The sequence below is a fragment of the Petaurus breviceps genome, unplaced genomic scaffold, assembly GCF_028583685.1.
Source record: "Petaurus breviceps papuanus isolate PSGF00001 unplaced genomic scaffold, PetGlider_PUasm1.0 90977, whole genome shotgun sequence".
NCBI classification, from domain to species: domain Eukaryota; kingdom Metazoa; phylum Chordata; class Mammalia; order Diprotodontia; family Petauridae; genus Petaurus; species Petaurus breviceps.
Genome location: NW_027187391.1, coordinates 44,198,687 through 44,211,404, shown reverse-complemented (window position 1 = coordinate 44,211,404; position 12,718 = coordinate 44,198,687). Strand labels below are relative to the sequence as shown.

The following is a 12,718-nucleotide window of genomic DNA, read 5'->3' as shown; positions in this document are numbered from 1 at the left end:
TTTCATCCTGCTGGTTTTGGTAATTCGGTTTTAGTTTTTTTCCAGTGTTGTGTTCAGCAATGGGGGCCAATTTTTTCTCCCATTTTTCCCCTCCCTTTGCCACGAAGATAAAAATAATCTTTTTTTTTTAATTCATGTTTTTCTCAGTGAGATTAAGTTGTGGGAGGACAGCAGTACAAACATTTATGGTCTCATGTTCTACCACTTGAATAGGTTGGGGTTTTTATGTTTTTGTTTAGGGTTTTTTGGTTATATTTTTATGGGGGGGTCAGGGACGTGTTTTCCGTTCTTAGAACATCATGTGTAGTCACATGACATGGTGATAATTAGACAGAAACTTGCTGTCCCTGCAGATGCCAAGATTATAGGATGACATACTCTCGCCAGATGATGGCATAAACGAATATTTTTAGAACCGGCTGCATCATTTGGCCTCCCCGTTTCTCTTTTCTTTGTATTCAACACCATCTTGATTTTTGAAATCTGTTTCTTTTGAGGGGTACAGCTTTGCATAGTTCTTGGGGGGCATTTCTTCCCCCTTCCCCCACATGAATGAAATGTAGGGGTAGTTAACTCCATATTAGCATTTGTTTTGATGGCATATTGCTTGATAACAGTAAAGTCTAGGAGCTTTCTTATTTCTAAACTTGCTTTTCTTTCCAAAGAAATACATTTAATCTGTTATGTATTCACACACACACACACACACACACACTCTCTCTCTCTCTCTCTCTCTCTCTCTCTGCCCCAATACATTTTCCCTTTAAGAGCATAGGAACAGTTTATGCTTTACTACAACCCAGGGGATATTTGACTCCAACTTTACGTATTTACAGTTCCCAGTCTAGCAAGCAGAATGTTTTATTGCTTCATATTCTCCCTCTACTCCTCTCCTTAGTCAATCAGTAAACACTTATTAATCACCTACTGTGTGCCAGGCACTGTGCTGAACACTAGAGATTCAAGAAAAGGCAGATTCCAACTTGAGTCAGCTTAACATTTCACAACTTTGAGCCTTTACAAAGGAGTGAGTAAGAATTAGACAAAATGAAATACAGCTTTCTCTCAGTTTTTTTTTTTTTATCCCCTTTGTAGTGGGCTATAAAAGGGTTCTGTTCATGTTACTCAAATGATTGTACTTCTCTGGCACATACTGATATCTTAGTATTGGAGAGTTAGAACTGGAGGGTTCATTAGAGGCCTTTTGTAGTCCAACCCTCTTATTTTATAGATGAGGAAACTGAGGGACAGAGGTTAAGTTACTTGTCCAGGGTCACATAGCTGATTAGTGACTGATACGGGATTTGAACTGAGATCTTGAAAACTGTAGACTCTTTAAGTCTAAGCTAAGCACTTTATCCACTTAGACCCCACTACCCCCACCAACATCACAGCATCATAGATGGAGAACTGGAAGGAACCCTACATCTCATTTAGCCCAGTCCCATCATTTCATAGAGGACAATGGCTGAGGCCAGAGTGGTCAAAGTGATTCATTAAAAACCACTTGATACTCTCATGATTTCACAGTATTTTGCAGTCTTCTTTCCTTTTAACACAGGGAAATCAGCTTAGTTTTTTCCCCATCTGCATTTTTATCTTTTTTCCCTCTGGACCTGTGATATCATTTAGTAAAGAAAATTCAGATCTCCTTTTCCAATTGAGATGGGCACAATTGTTTAGGAACTTATATAGAGAGAATTGCTTGGAACTCTGAAAGGTTGAGGGACTTGCTCAGAATCATACCATCACCATGTGTCAGGGGCAGGACTTGAACCCAGACCTTGGTAATTCCAAAACCAAACTGACTCTCCACTGTGCCATATTACCTCTTTTCTTCTGCAGTAGGCATGCAGAAAAACACTAGAGCTCCCTTTGTTAAATTTACAAGGACTACCTCTAAACATATACCTACTCCTTTCCCAGTCAGGAAGGAAGAAAGAAAGAAAGAAGAGGGAAAATAAAAGGCATTCTCCTGAGCAGGTCTCCCTGTGAGCTCCATTACCTATGAAACCTGCATTAAGTTCTCTGACATTGTCATAGATGGTAATGAGCCAGGAAAGAAAACAAGGAAAATAGTGATGTATATTCTCTGTGAGATGATGATTAACCCCTCTGCATTTCATGATGAAGGCCCCTGAAGACTTTTCATTCTGACGAGGGAATTGTTTCCAGGTCCTCTTGCCTGGGGAACCGGGTTCTGACTATTTCGGGGCTAACAGGGCCTTCCCTCAGAACACCTTTGCCAGATTGTTTTGGTTACCCTCCCAACTGCATCCCATCCAGCCAGGTCCCTTCAGGGGCATACATCACTCTGCCTCTCTACTTGGGGAGCCAAGTGTGTCACCTTTCCATTCTGAATTGCTTTCCAGGGCCACCTAATTAACACCAAGGGGAGCTACAAGGGGAAAAGCACCTGAATTAGGTAATAGACTACCACTTCTCTTCTGGCACTTTGCAGTAGTAAGTTAAGACCAGGACCTGCGGGACTTTGTTCCCTGCTGACTCACTGAATAGTGATGTTAGTCTGTGGTTTATGAAATGTTATTTTGAAAAGAAAAACTACCCAGTAACCTTAGTAGAGGCAAAGTAAAGGACATTGGTTGAGGCCCTCCACAAATCAGGAGGCTGATGGAGGGACATGAGCAGCAACAGTGGGGAGGAAGCATTGTTTTTGCAACATTGTCTTTTCACCCTCTGAAACCCAGAGATGACCCAGGTCAGTTTCAACAAAGCAGCTTGAAACAGTCACCAGGATCAAAGGAATGAGCAACAGAAAGGGGGGAAAAATCAGTGATTTCCTTGATCAGTTTCCCTACTTTTTCGAAAGAAAGAAAAAAGAGGAAGAAAGAGAAGAAAGGAAAGAAAAAAGGAAGGGAGAAGGAAAGGAAGATGGAAAGAAAAATGAGGGGGAAAAGGAAGGAAAGAAAAGAGAAAGAGGAAGGAAAAAAAGAAAGAAAATAAGAGGACTTAAAAAATAAAAAGAAAACAAACCCACTAAAAGGTTTTCCACTAGGCTGCATAGCAGTTAACAAGGGCTCTCATGCCCATGGGTGTGTTCGGTTCTAGAGATGAAACATGACTAGGCTAGCTTTCTGCATATTTGTATACAAAGAGTGTGACTTCAGCAAGGATGCCATTTCAGAGGGACAGATTGAGACTTAAAGTCACAAGTACATTTGTGAAAATTCCAAATGCATTTACGATAATGTCACCCCTAATGGGAAGTTGCAGATGTATGTGACATATTTGTTTGTGAATTTATTGATGGATCTTTCATCACCTGCTCTCTCTAGCTGGTAAAAAGATGGGCAGCTAGTGTGTCTTGACGATTGCTTCATTTCAATCTTTGCTGTCTGTTTTATGAAACTTCATACTACCAAGACTGTGTTGTATTAATTTAAATTAATTTTTCTCTCCCTCCCCCCCCATATAAATAAGACGACTTGTAGCCAGAGGCCTGTCATTTGTAGCAATTTTTAAAAATTATAGATATCTTTTGTTTTGCATCACTTGTTTTTGCCAATATTTTTCTTTTCTTGCTTACTCCCCCATGCCAGAGGGCCATCCCTTAAAACAAAAAATTAAAAAGGGGGAAAAACAGTTCAGCAAAACTAAGGAGTATAGTAGCCCATCCTATATAGAGTCCCACATCCATAATCCCTCCTTGCCTCTCCCATGCCCTCCCCAACAATGAAGGAAGGAGAGGTGCATTCACATAACTCTTCTTGGAGACCACACTTGGTTGTTACAGTTTCTTAAGTTACTGTTCTTTCTATTTATGCTGTTGTAGTCAAAGTGAAACTTATTTTCCTGATTCTGCTTTACTTGTCATCCATTCATATAAGTCTTCCAGTGTTTTTCTGAACTCTTCATTACCCATTTCTGGTGGTGCAGTAATATTCCATTACATCATTGTTTAACCGTTCCTCCAATCAAGTGACCAACTACTTTGTTTCTAATTCTTTGCTACTATGAAAAGCTCTTAGGGTAGCAACTTTTGCTCACTTCTCTACAAACATGCTTTCTAGTCATCAGTTCATATTAAGTGGCCACTTTAAATCTAAAGCAGACTGTGCTTTGTGCCTTTTCAGATCCCTTCTCAAGTATCTTTCTATCTTTTCACTGAAAGGAATGTGAGAGGCAGAAATGTTAGTTGCTGATCAGGTTGTTTTATTGGGGATATGTTTTGCAGCTCTGTGTGTGTATGTGTGTGTGTAAACACATGTTTTTCTTCCGAATAAGATTTGTGGAACTTTATACTTAGATGTTAATTAATCTCCCATAGTGTAGGGAGTTTAAATTCCCCCACCAATGCAAACTAAATTTGCACTTACCAAAGGTGGCAGTTTCTAGCCCACCTGGTAATGAAGAGTTAATGAAGAAGTTGGGCAGCCCTGTGGAATGCATGATTCCAAGTGTCAAAATGTTAAAGGAGGAGGAGAGGAGTTTAAGAATTCTAAGGCAGCATAGGACAGTGGGGAAAGCACTGGTTCTGGAGCCTAGACCCTGGGTTCAAATTAATTCCAACATATGGGACCGAAAAAGGTGTCTTGAATTTACAGTGAGATGATATAGGTTTGAATCCTGTCTTAGCTACTTTATAGCTTTATGACTTCGGATAGTTCATTTAAATCCCAGTTCCTCATCTATAAAATGAGAGGGTTAAATTAAATGGCCTTTGAGGGCCCTTCCATCCCCAAATCTGTGATTCCATAATCTGAGCCTCTGATGCTTACAAATTGTAGGATTAGGCAAATCACACAAGCCCCTCCCTGGCCTCATTTTCCTCATCTCTAAAATAGGGGGAGGGAGATTTGGACCCACATGATCCTATGATGTAGGCCTATAGTTATATCTAAAATTTCAAGACCTTGAAGGCTCTGTCTTGGTCCTGAAGCCCAGCCAGGAGAGGGGGTCACACCTAAGTAAGCCTTGGTTTGCCAGCAGCTGATAAGTTTCTTCATGGAATATGACTGTGATTTGAGGGGAGTAGTGGGGGTGGGAAGCAGATCACATGCCAATCTATCTCCCAAGCCAGGACCATAATTACAGTAGCTAATTTGTGTGTGTAAATATAACATAAATAATAAGTATATAAACATCTCTGTCTCTCTGTTTCTCTCTGGGGTGTGTGTGTGTGTGTGTGTGTGTGTGTGTGTGTGTGTGTGTGTGTGTAGGCAGCTGGGTAGCACAGTGGATAGAGTGCCTGGCCTGAAGTCTGGAAGACTCACCTTCCTGGGTTCAAATCTGGCCTCAGATACTTCCTAGCTGTGTGACCCTGGGCAAGTCACCTAACCATATTTGCCTCAGTTTTCTTATCTGTAAAGTGAGCTGAAGAAGGAAATGGCAAACTACTCCAGTATCTTTGCCAAGAAAACCCCCAGTGGGGTCAGGAAGAGTCAGACACAACTGAACAATAACATATCTTTATACGTGTATGCATATATATGTTTACATACTTAAACTGCTTACTTAAGGAACTACATATATACCATCTGATCTATACAACAACTCTGAAAAATAGGTGCTATTAGTGTCACGAGAATGCTAAATGTTGAAATTGAGGCTGAATGATTAGGTGTCTTGCCTTCTAGCTCTAAATCTATGATCTAAGCTACCCTCCTTTTCCATCAGGACTTTCAACTGAAAAAACAAAAGGCTGTTTGGCTTTTGGAAAAGAATGCTAGGATTCATCCTTCCTGGCACCCTGAAAATTCCCATGGTTTAGCCAAAGGACTCAACTTCCAGACATTTGCCTTTCTTTGTATTCTAATGTCTTGTTTTACTTAGGTCTCTATGTTTGGGGACATTTGGGGGGAAGAAAAACAATCCTATGAAGAATCTTTGAGTGTTATTACTCCCCTATAGAATTTTGGTCCTTGTGGTATTTGTCAAGTAACCAGGCTTTTTCAGAAGTAAAAACTCACCAGTTCTGTAGTGGAAATGAAAATTTCCAATCAACAAGTAGCTTATTGGGGGGGGGGGGGGGGTGGGGGGCGGGACGGGGCGTGGCGGCTAGGTGGTGCAGTGAGTAAAGCACTGGCCCTGGAGTCAGAAGGACCCAAGTTCAGTTCTGGCCTCAGACACTTAATACCCACACAAAAAAACTAGCCGTGTAACCTTGGGCAAGTTACTTAACCCCTTGTTCTTTACCTTCCCGAGACTCCCTCTCCACACCTGTAAAATTTGTCTTTCCACTGAGTATGTAAAGACAGAAAACAAAAACAAAGAAGAAGAAGGAAATAATCCTTGCCCTTCGGGCTCTATACAAAGTAAATGCAAAACAGTTTTAGGAATTGAGGCCTGTGGGTCATATGTACAACATTTGGAAGTCCCAGAGTATGGGTTGAATGTTCTAATCATCTTGCTTTCCTTCTTTTTCTTCTTCAGACCCTCAAACTGACACAAGATCTAAAGAGGAAGAAATAAAAAACCCTTTGCCAAATCTGCTCTCAGCAAGTGGACAGTGACACCGTTTACAGCTTAATGACCTTTGTGAATCAATCCTGTATCATTTTCCTAATCAAGCAGAGACTGTTAATGACCCTTCATTCCCCTGCCCCCAGCAAAGCTCCTATTGAACTTGAGAACGTATGCAAAATCTTCCCTGTACAGGATGATGGAGCACCTTCTGTGGACACAGCACCCAACGCCCCTGCGCCATCTTGTCAAGACACACTGTGTACCCTTTAACAGTAGTTCCCTGCCAGTGATCATGTGGTGTTATAATATAGCAATGGTTTATGGGCTATTTTAAGTTTGAATTTTGTGTTTGTTTTCTTGCTTTTCTCACTCCTGTGCCCATGCAGTGGGTTTTTTCGTTGTTTTTTATTTTTTTCTGTTAACTAGATTCACCCACCCTTTCTTTTTCCTGGCAAGTTGAAAACTTTGGAAGGAAGCAAACACTTGCCAGTTATGTTCCTGCTTCAGGAGTCCCAGACATTGGATCCCTCTGATTTTGTAGACTGACAAGTCACATAATCTAAGGAGCATATTCTTTCGTGTTTTGTCTGATAGAAAACTATTCTCTTCTTAGAAACCTAACAATGGCACAATCATTTTCAAAAAACAGGACATAGCACAGGAAAAATGAAGAACAATGCATCCTATACAGTGTTTTATTTTGCTTTTTAAAATTCTGAACAAGAAGATTCTTTTGGAGGGTCCACCAAAGAGACCCAGAAGCTGATTTGCTATTGTCTAAATCAGGATGGCCTGTGGTTTTTGTGAACTGATCCCCATTTAATGTAGTGGACCATCTGTTTATTGGCTGGAAACTCAGCTATTTTCAGGAGAGAAATAAGCTAAAATGCCCATTCATTGCCAAAAACCACTTAGAAATTTCTTTTTTGGAGGAAAGTGGGGGGGAAGTAGTTCTGTTCTTCATTGAAAGTGAGATGAGGTTTTTGCAAGTATATGTCAGGCCTAAAGTGGATAATCTGTATGAAAAGTACAAACTAGACTGATGGGGGGAGGGGAAGTTGGGATGTTTCATATTTCTTTGAATACTTTTCCCTGATTACTTTCCACCTCAATGTGTAATCAGATCTCCCAGAACTGTTCAAGGGAGAGAGACAATACCCCACAAACTGATTTTTTTAAATAAGTTTGGATTATATTTGAATAAACAAAACAGAAATGAAAGGCCATTTTAAACTTTTTGCTTTATTTTTCAGGCTTTTCCAGGCTTTTCTTTTTTTTTTTTTTTTTTTGAAGTTAATGGTGCTGTATAGGTGCTTTCTGTTTAACCTGGAAAGTGTGATACTTTATGTTAGTTTCTTTGGTAGGGGGTAGAGTTGGGTGTTCCATTGGTACAGGAAGAACCTGGTAAGAAGTTCCAGTTAGTTCAGCGTTGGCCCACTTGTCCAACATTCTTTATGAAGACCTTTTTTCCCCCACTTTGGATAAAATCATTATGCATATAAATGTATAAATATATTTTATTATGTAGAGTACAGACATGAATAATTATGCATGGGTGGTAAGAATACAAATCCGTATTCCATCCCAAAGTTTCAGTGTAGAAGTTCTCACTGTACTGATCTCACGCAGCATATAGCGACTTCCTTCCACGACACACGAAACACACACGTGCACCTGCCGCCATCTACCAAGCACTTGCCACTATCTGTTGAGCCCCCTTTTTGTTTCTTTGCATTATCTTGGGGGTCGATATTGGTAGAAATTATACCTGGTGTGCTGGGCACCCCCTCACCCCAACTCTGCCGTGTTTGTATTGTCCTTTTTGGGTGATGATCCTGTTTGTTTCATCACGTTTCACAGAATTGTAAATGCTGGTGTGGTTGTGGTTATGGTAGACCAATCTGGACATAGCAAGTTTTGAACAAATTAAGATCTTATCCTTTGTATTGCAAAAGGTAGTAGTAAATGTATTCAGAATGGTCGGTTTGTCAGCGTCAGGGTCTGGCTTCCTGTGTTCCTTTACCATAGCAAGAGCTTGAAAATTGTACAAATAAGGCACCTGTCAAATTTTACTTGCTAGTCATCTCTGAAAAGCAAAAGGACTACCTGGTTTGGCATTGGTGAAGGAGAAATACCACTCTCCATCTTCATTCCTCTGCCCTGAAAGGAGAAGCTAGCCAAGTGAGCCAGAGAAGGGGAATGCACCGTTTTGAGTTAAATGGTCAGATGACCTAAGCGGAACCAGCTGGTGGTAAGGAGCTATTAGGCTATATGAGGGTTCAGGGTACTCCAGCTAGAGAGCCTAGAGATTACAGTTAAACTACTGAGTTATAAGGAAGTTGTTTTTTCTTTGTTGCTCTAGACCCCAAGAGATGTTTGGGGATGGGAGAGGGCAGAAAGTAGGTCAGGAAAAGTCCTAAATGTGTTTCAACTGAAAAAGAAAATGGTATTGGGGTTCCCTTCAGTTATATAGTATCTTTTTTATTCTCTGTTTTTCCCACATTTGATGGGTTTTAATCAGAAATTATCTCGAGAAATGTTTTGAACTCAGAATTTAATCTAACACAGCTGAATGCAAGGAAGCACGGGACTAGGGAGCTACAAAACTGAACAGGAAGTCTTCCCCCCCATTGAATGACTCAGTGAAACAATAGTATAAGCATGGGGGTATTTTAAGGAACTGAATCCCTGAGCCATGCAGGAGGGCTGCAAGAAAGGTAGGGAAGGTTTGATCCCTTCTGTTTTGGGACCTAGAGTTGCACTCTAGGAAGGAAGAGTCCTTCCCTTCAGCTTCCCACTGGCTTGAAGTCCCCCTGTTCTATATACTATGTCCCCTGGAGAAAGGAGCCCCGGGAGCTGAGCCTGAGCTAAAAGGCCAAAGAAGCAAGAACCCTGCTAGAGTTGCGGCCACATCTCTGTTAACCTGAGCTGGGTAGAGGTGGCACTTGGGGCTTTTGTCTCTTCTGACAGATTAGACTTAAAAGGAAAAGCCAAACCATGCATATCATCTGGAAGTACCATTACTGACTTCTGTGTCAATAGAACTACGTTTGAAAGCAAAGTAGCAAAATCTACTCTCGGCAGTTTTCAGATATAGGATGCTAAATAGGAAATGCAGTTCCCATAGGTGATCTGATCGCTAGTATCAGCCAACCAAATTCCAGCCCTTCCTAACCCTCCCTTTCCTCCCCCTACCTCTAAGGGTAGTATAGGGAGGGCTGCCATTATCTTTTTGATAAAGAAACCAGAAGAGTAACTAATGTTTCTAATTAGACACGCTCTCTGGCGAACTATTCCCCGCCGAGACCCCAGGCCCAAACACCTTTTACCAAAGTTAGGAAACAGCTTTATCGCAAGCTTTCCCTGTATGTACTCAAGTGCAGAATATGCACTGCCCTTTTCAGGTTCAGGTATTCTTAGCTGTGAATGAATCTGAAGTTTTCTTTTTTTTTTCTTTAATTCCCTCATCTACCATAATGTTATTCTTGCTGAAAAACAGTCATTTGGTGGATGTTTGTTATTTTTTTTTTACTTAAAAAAAAATCTCTCCTGTTAATCAGAGGAGGATGTTTGATACAGTACAAAGCAGGCTTTGTGGTATTTTGTGTGTGTGTGTGTGTGTGTGTATGTTGATTTTAATAAACACGTCTACTGCCTCCCCTCCCTGAGGATGAAGCTCATGGTGGCTTTCACTACTACCAGCAGATATTTCCCATTCATAGGGGTAAGATTTCAAGTTAGTTAACAATTTGTGTTCATTGGACTAAGGATGATGAGGACAGGTTTATCTCCTGCCTGATGGATCTTGCTCTTTTTTTGATGGTCATCATTTGGGCTTCTTAAAGATGCAACCAAGACCAAAGTAGTACCACAGCCACTTAATTATTCCCCACAGGAATGTAAGAGACTCCATGGGGATGGGTAAAGAAAAGGAAAAAGCAGTAGAGAAATTCAGGCCTTCAGACTTTATGCAACCAAAATCAAAATTTCTGCCTTTCCTTTAAAAAAAAGTTTCTTCTAATATTTTCACTCTGATTAAGGAAAACTAATCTTTCCAGTAACTAAAATTCACTGATTTTATTTTCTCTTGGAATATTTTGAGAATATATGATTAGGTATGATTTTTTTTAATTAAGAAAACCAGTTGGTTTTATGGGGAGATAATCATTGGCAAAGAGGTATGAAGTTCAGCATCTCTGGGGAAAGGGGAAAAAGGAAAAAGACTATAGTTTTCCTAAAATCATGCCCATCAAACAAGATCTTATAGCAGATACACAAGTTATTAAAGAGTTTTAGTGTTAATATTTAATACATAAGCACTAAGCATCTAAAGTGGTAACCTTTATGCAATTTGAACGATTGTGTATTTTTCCTATTTAATTTTATTTGTGATTTTTTTTCTTTTGTGAATGATTGGTTATGAGGCTTCTGCCTAACTCCAGAAATATTTGTACCATTGCTTTAAAAAGCTGTATGTTAGGACATTTATTTCTCTAAAATTATGTTATTGCTTGGCAATCAGTTTCTCATATAATTGTCTTAGTACATGTGCATTGGAAATGTAAACAGATGTGGAGGACCAGATTAGTTAATATTTGAAAAAAAAAAACGTATTGTGCATTTTGGCTTCACATGTTAAACTTTTTTTTCAGAAAAAAAAAGTTGCATGAATGGAAAAAAAGTATCTGTATACAGTATCTGTAAAATTGTCTTCTCTGTTTTAGTTTCTTGCTAATAACCTGTACAAACTAGAATGATGTTAAACCCCTGTCTTTGGTGCATGGCCACAGTCAAAACACCTAAGAGCTAAGAGGTATCTCGTTTTCTTTGGTGGTACCTCATTCTTTCTTTTAGAGTGAACACTATCCATTTGCATTCTCACTGAGGATCTTGTCAAACCCTGTGTTGCCATGGATTGACTAACCAACTATATACCCTCTGTCTTCAGGAGGAGGAAACTATTTTTGATTTGAGAATCTTTCCAAACGAAATAGAGATGCTGTGCTTATTTTTCCTCAGTGTTTATCTGTAGATATCACCTTGTGTATTCCATTTTCAATTGTAATCTAGTTTGTAAAAGAGATGATGACCGCATGTAAATAAAGCATAATGACTCTCGGCCCTGCTTCGCAAAAGTGTGGTGTTCTCCAGTTGCCTCCCCCTCCACTCCACTCCGTTCCCCCTTCAATAACAGAATCCCCTAGATTCACCCCAGTATAGGACAATAGTGGTAGAAAGCTGCCTCCATCCAAAAAGGTTCATTCAATTGTGCCAATTCAAAACCTTTGGGAGCTGGGAATAGAATGTGTAAACCTTTCTCTTAGAGTGCCCGAGATCTGGCCCTTAGAACACCCAGACAGCTTAGCAAAATCAAAATATTGGGAGGTCTGTCTAAGGCATCTGAGGTCTACATGCTGCTTATGACTCCTAAATGAAGGTTCCAACATGCCAGCACTGAAGTTGAGACCTTTAGAACCTTTTTGCTGTTGGAGGCCATTGACCTTGTCATAATTCACATGGAGACCATTCTCAGGCAGGTGAATCTCGTGGAAAGAAACATCGGGCATTCATACGGTCTACTGCAAGTCAAACACAAAACTCTCAAGGTTATGGTAGGAACAGAATCAATAATTCCCATATGTACGTGTTGGGTTTGGAGTCTCTCTCCTTTAACTTAACCGCTGCTGAACTCTACTCTGCTGTAAAACTATTCATAGTAATCTGGCTCAGGATTTTTTTTTTTTTTTTGCTTATTTTTTTTAATAGCTTGATCCTTTAGGAAAAGTTAGTTCACTTCTAGAAGTCCCCCAGGTTAGGTTTATTTTTAATCTAAAGCACTGACCTAAGTATTCACAGAATCACACAGACTTAGAACTGGAAGGGAAACCTAAAGGTCATTCAGCCCAACTCTTTTATTTTACAGATGAAAAACTGAGATAAATGACCTGTCCAGTGTCTCACAATAAGGAGCAAAACCAGGATTTGAAGCCAGATAATTAAATTAACTACCATTTCTATTACACTTGAATAGGCCCTTGACAAATATCTCATTTGATTCTCAAAGCAACTCTGTGAGGTAGATGCTATTATTTTCCCCTTTTGCAGATGAGGAACCTGAGGCACAGCAGATGAGTGATTTGCCTAAGGTCACACAACTAAGAAGCAGCCAAAGCAGGATTTGAACCCAAGCATTCCCTGCTCCTAAGTCTAACACCATCTACACCTCCATCTAGCTGCACTAGACCATCAGACCCCAAATTCAGTGCTCTTTCTACCACTCTATGTTGTCCTG

The 12,718-nt window shown here is 40.1% G+C and overlaps 1 protein-coding gene across 2 annotated transcripts in view; it reads left to right on the top strand.

Moving 5' to 3' along the window:
* The window catches only part of FOXO3 (forkhead box O3), a 167,292-nt gene extending 155,745 nt beyond the window's left edge, over positions 1-11,547 (top strand). For both annotated transcript variants that reach the window (XM_069077096.1, XM_069077097.1), the window contains exon 3: positions 6,394-11,547. The gene's annotated coding sequence lies outside the window, so the exon portion shown is untranslated. The remainder of the gene's footprint in view (positions 1-6,393) is intronic.
* The last annotated feature ends 1,171 nt before the right edge of the window (positions 11,548-12,718 follow it).